The 6,146-nt window shown below is 50.3% G+C and overlaps 1 pseudogene; it reads right to left on the minus strand.

The window, feature by feature from the left end:
• Window positions 1-1,920: 1,920 nt before the first annotated feature.
• On the minus strand, window positions 1,921-2,637 carry LOC118016096 (annotated as a pseudogene).
• Between the last annotated feature and the right edge of the window lie 3,509 nt (window positions 2,638-6,146).

Genomic DNA, 6,146 nt, shown 5'->3' on the forward strand with positions numbered 1-6,146 from the left:
AACGACAGTCTCTTCAATAAATGGTGCTGGGAAAATTAGACAGCCACATGCAGAAGAATGAAACTGGACCATTCTCTTACACCATATACAAAGGTAAACTCAAATTGGATGAAAGACCTCAATGTAACACAGGAATCCATCAAAATCCTAGAAGAGAACATAGGCAGTATCCTCTTCGACCTCAGCCACAGCAACTTCTTGCTAGACACGTCTCCAAAGGCAAGGGTAACAAAAGCAAAAATGAACCTTTGGGACTTCACTTTGCAGTGAAGTCTAAAAATCTTCTGCACAGCAAAGGAAACAGTCAACAAAACTAAAAGGCAAGCCATGGAATGGGAGAAGATATTTGCAAATGACATTACAGATAAAGGGCTGGCATCCAAGATCTATAAAGAACTTCTCAAACTCAACACCCAAAAAACAAATAATCCAATCAAGAAATGGGCAGAACACATGAACAGACACTTCTCCAAAGACATACAAATGGCTAACAGACACATGAAAAAATGCTTCACATCACTAGCCATCAGGGAAAAAGAAATTAAAACCACATTGAGATACCACCTTACACCACTCAGAATGGAAAAACCAACAAGGCAGGAAACAACAAATGTTGGTGAGGATGTGGAGAAAAGGGAACCCTCTTACCCTGTTGGTGGGAATGCAAGCTGGTACAGCCACTCTGAAAAACAGTATGGAGGTTCTTCAAGACGTTACAAACAGAACTACCCTATCACCCAGCAATTGCACTACTGGGTATTTACCCCAAAGATACAGATGTAATGAAAAGAAGAGCACCTGCTCCCCAATGTTCATAGCAGCAATGTCCACAATAGCCAAACTGTGGAAGGAGCCGAGATGCCCTTCAACAGACGAATGGATAAAGAAGATGTGGTATATATGTACAATGGAATATTCCTCAGCTGTCAGAAAGGATGAATACCTACCATTTACATTGACATAGATGGAACGGGAGGGGATTATGCTAAGTGAAATAAATAAATCAGAGAAAGACAATTATCATATAGTTTCACTCCTATGTGGAATGTCAGGAATAGCACAGAGGACTACAGGGGAAGGGAGGGAAAACTGAACAGGAAGAAATCAGAGAGGGAGACAAACCATGAGAGACTCTGGACTCCGGTAAACAAACTGAGGGTTACAGAAGGGAGGAGGGTGGGGGGATGGGGTAACTGGGTGATGGGTATTAAGGAGGGCACATGTTGTGATGAGAAATGGGTGTTATAGGCAACTAATGAATCACTGAACACTACATCAAAATCTACTGATGTACTATATGTTGGCTAATGAATTTAAATTTAAAAAATTAAAAAAAATAATAAATAAAAAATAAATCCACGGCAGGAAATGGAAATAACCCAGAGGGCGCCATGCTCCTGGAGGCTGAGCTAGCGGTCACGGCCAAGGCCTCTGGCGGTGAGGGCACCGGGGTTCTGAGAGGTGGCTCGGTGCAACCCTGACCCTGAAGCCCCATGGCCATGGCAACATGCAAGGACTGGGAGGGAAGACCCAGCCAGGACCCGTTCTGGCTCCACGGCTGCTACAGGGCTGCTCCCAGCCCCACCAGGCGGTGTCTGTTTAGAACCAGGGAGAAAACCTTTTCCCTCAATTGTTCTTTTTAAAAATGGTTGCTCAGCATTGACACAGAAAAACATCTGACATAAAACTGGAGCCCTTCACAGCTGCAAATGACCCAGAAGTGAAGAAAATGTAGTGAACGCAAAGAGAGGACGCTGTATCCCCAGGCAGGCCTCCTGTGAGCAGTTGCGGCTGGGGCACTGGACGTGCCCGTGCAGACAGTACTGGACTCCACAGTGTCCCTCGAGGGGACAGAAGTAGGAACCTGCTCTGATGGCTCCGCTGAAGTCAGCACCCCCTGCTGGAGACGGGGACAACCCCTCATGAGTTCCGGGTGTCCTGGTGATTCTTGGGCATGGCCCAAATCTCAGCTTCTTCATGACCCGGGGCCAGCCCAGCAGCTGCACACAGGTCCTCCAGGGCCAGCCCAATAGCTGTGGGTCCCGCAGGTCCTCCAGGGACAGCACCTTGGTGGGCTTGTGGTCCAGCAGGTACCTGTTCAGGTCGCTCTTATCGTACCACATGGCCTCGATCCCATTGGCCCAGTTGACCACCATCACCTGGTGACAGGCTGAGGTCAGTCGGTGAACCTCCGCCACAACCCCCCAAAAAAGGCCCCCATGTAGTAGAAGTCACCCTGGTCCTTGGGGATGTGGGCCTGGGACTGGGACCAGCGCTCATAGCTTAAGTCCTCACGGGCCACCCAGTAGAAACCGGGGTGCAGGGTGCCAAAGAGGGGGGGCAGGATCTCCATGCCCACGTGGTCACAGAACTTCATGTCCACATCCCCGCACACCATGTCATCCACCTCATACAGGAAGCACTCCTCATAGAAGCAGCTCATGATCGCCATGTGCTGCATGGACACATCCTGCCAGTGTGGGGCACCGCGGACCTCAAGAACCACCACCCTTCAGTGCTCCTGGAGGGGCACACGGGACACAGCAACCAGCTGGTCGGTGAAGACATAGTAGATGACCCTGTGTCCACCATGAAGTGATTCTGCAGGAACAGCTCCAGGAAGACCCCGTATCCACAGGGGCAGGGGACAGGGCAGGAAGAGGGTCACTGCCAGAGGCTGGCAGCAGGACCCCAGAGCTGGGGGTCATGGACGTGTGCACCTTCTTCATGGGGACAGGCCCTGTGCTGCTTTAAGCAACAGCCACCTCCTGACCAGTCCTGAATGAATCTGCCGGCAAGGCCTCCCTACTTTCTGCTCCCAGAGATGGGGGCCATCAGTGCCCCATCTTACAAAGGGGAGCCTGAGGCTTGGGAGGCTGGAAACCCATGCAGCCCCACTCTCAGCATGCTGGAGCCAGGAAAACTCCCCCTGTGCTGAGCTCCTGGGCAAACCCTGCAGGTGCCCACCCTAGCTGCCCCCCTGCAGGTTCTGTCCCCACCTGCCATGAGTTGAGCACCTCTGGGCACAGCCCGTGTTTCTATGTCCTACAGACTGGGTAGAATCAGCAGGGCTGGCCAGCTGCCCCACTTTACTTTGAGTGGGCTGTCGCTGGTCCCCAACAGAGCTGTCTCCACCCCCTATAGGATCCTCCCTCGAAGGCTACTGGGCCTCTGGCTGACAAGGTCCATCAGTAAACCACTGGTGTTCCTAGGAGGGGTCACCTTCGAACTCCCCAGATCAGGAATCAGGTTCAGCCCATGGGCAGGGAAGGGGAAAGATGACCCCTGGAAAAAGGGGGCTTGCTTAGGCCCCAGCCTTGAATCCAAGGGTGTGAGCTTCTGGGTCCAGGTCTACATCTCCCTGGCCCCAAAACATTGGAAGTCTTGTCCAACTGCCTCACATGACTGGTCCCCCTTTGAGGGGACTACCTGCCCCTCACTGTGGGGACAGCAGCTCCCCCATTGTCAGCAAGTGTGGTGAGCCCCTCTGAGACTGATTTTTTTTTAAGATTTTATTTATTTGACAGAGAAAGAGACAGCTAGAGAGGGAACACAAGGAGGGGGAGGGGGAGAGGGAGAAGCAGGCTCCCCACAGAGCAGGGAGCCTGACATGGGACTTAATCCCAGGCCCCTGGGATCACGACCTGAGCCAAAGGCAGACGCTTAAGGACTGAGCCACCCAGGCGCCCTGAGACTGGCTTTTTTACACAGGCACTAAGACTACTGCCCTGTGCCTACCCCATACCTCGCAGGTTAGTAAATCGCTCACACAGGGAAGGTGGATACTACATTTAAATATGGGACGAACACATACACCCAGCAGACATGAGTCAGGTCACCAGGGGGCAAGTAGAGGCCCAGCCAATGGGGGAACAAGCCAGACATGATGCAAGGGGAGAGAAGAGTGCTCCTGGCAGAGGGCACAGAGAATGTAAAGGATTGGAGTCAGGCCCAAGGCACATGTGGGACAACCACACATCTTGGTGGCCCACCTAGGGGGGCTGCAGTGGGAGAGGTGAGGCTGGAGAGTACAGACAGTTGGGGAGCAGATCGCAGAGAGCCTCAAAGGTTATGTTCTGAAATGATCAATCTGGTTACCGGAGGAGAATGGTCTCTATACAGCAGAGGACTGGGAGACCCTAACCCTAACCCTAACCCTAACCCTAACCCTAACCCTAACCCTAACCCTAACCCTAACCCTAACCCTAAAACACTAACCCTAACCCTAACCCTAACCCTAACCCTAACCCTAACCCGTACCCTAACCCTAACCCTCGCCCTACCCTAACCCGTACCCTAACGCTAACCCTAACCCATACCCTAACCCGTACCCGTACCCTAACCCTAACCCGTACCCTAACCCTAACCCTAACCCTAAACCGTACCCTAACCCATACCCTAACCCGTACCTGTACCCTAACCCTATCCCTAACCCATATCCTAACCCGTACCCTAACCCTAACCCTAACCCGTACCCTAACCCTAACCCGTACCCTAAACCTAACACGTACCCTAACCCTAACCCGTTCCCTGACCCGTACCCTAACCCATACCCATACCCGTACCCTAACCCTAACCCATTCCCTAACCCGTACACTAACCCTAACCCTAACGCGTACCCTAATCCTAACCCGTACCCTAACCAAACCATACCCTAACCCGTACCCTAACCTGTACCCGTACCCTAACCCTAACCTGTACCCTAACCCTGACCCTAACCAGTACCCTAACCTTAACCCATACCCTAACCCGTACCCTAACCCTAACCCATTCCCTAACCCATACCCTAACCCATACCCTAACCCATACCCTAACCTGTACCCGTACCCTAATCCATACCCTAACCCTGTATATCCTCCCCAGGGACAGCGAACAAAGTCAACACATATCTGCACCCTTTGAAATGTGAACAGAAACCTGCAAACTCAGGTTCTCACAGGAGCTAAATGTTAATGACCAGGTGACAAAAAGGTGACACAGATAGCAAGTAACCAAAAGAAGATGTCATGTGTCTGTGAGCTGGCCACCTTCTCTACCTGTCGGAAGGAAGCCATGCCTGACAGGAGGGAGCCACACCTGGACCTGGTCTCTCTGGGCTGCCCTTGAGCAGAGCAGAGGATGTGCTGAGCTGGGTGTGGGTGTCGGGGGAAGAGATGGGCAGCTGGCCACAGATGTTACCTGCCAAGTACCTGTAGGACCAGCTCCCGGTCCTCAGCTAAGGTTAAACAATAAATACGTTTCGTTACATATTTACTGTGACAGGAAAGGTGCTCAGTACTTTGAGTGACTATATTCTCTCCTTTTTTTTAAAAAAATACACTTTATAGAGGTATGATTGACATAAAAAAGCTGTACATAATTAATGTATTCAGCTTGACCCTGACCCTAACCCTAATATCAAGTTAACATATACTCTGATTTAGAATATAGCTCATAAATTATTTCATGATTATTAGGAGCTAGGGGATCCAAGGACCAACCTTCTTCTATCTTATTCTCCCTTGAATTTGACAGGTTGGAACACATTCTGCCACATGCTATCTGGAGAGCGGCCACACGGGGGCAACAGGGAGTAAACATTAGGGCAAACCCGGCCACAAAGCCAATTCTTCCCTCATCCTGTAAAACCTTGCTCATTCAATGTTTACAGATCATTCTATAGATTATTAAAAGTGTGACTTTCTGGAATTTTTTAAAAACCAAACTAAATCTTTGAAACTGTTAAAAATATAATGTTTTAACAAATCTAAGCGTTGGCGAGCAGATGAAGACCCAGGGGCCTGGGAAAAGGCTGTTACTATTGAATATGTTCAGATCTAATTAGGAAACAAGTAGGATTTATACTCCACTTATTTTCACAAAGAATTTGTGTCAACTAACAGTACTGAACCCACACAAAATAGTGCACTTCAGAGGAAAATAAAATGAGATTCAACAGCCTCAAGAGGCAGAGAAAGAGCCACACCCGGGAGCAAAGAAGACATACCACGGATGCTAGGCTCAGGCTGATTTGCAGCCTGTAGATCCTCTGGAGCTAGAATGCCCCCAATGCCCCTGGGGGTCGTGGGTCAAGCAGAGCTCAAACCCTGCTGCTGCACTGTTGTAACTGGTGACGGGTCTCCTTGGTCACTTCCTCCATGAGCCAC

This window comes from Mirounga leonina, unplaced genomic scaffold, assembly GCF_011800145.1.
Source record: "Mirounga leonina isolate KUSES-001 unplaced genomic scaffold, KU_Mleo_1.0 Mir_101356, whole genome shotgun sequence".
Taxonomy (NCBI): Eukaryota; Metazoa; Chordata; class Mammalia; order Carnivora; family Phocidae; genus Mirounga; species Mirounga leonina.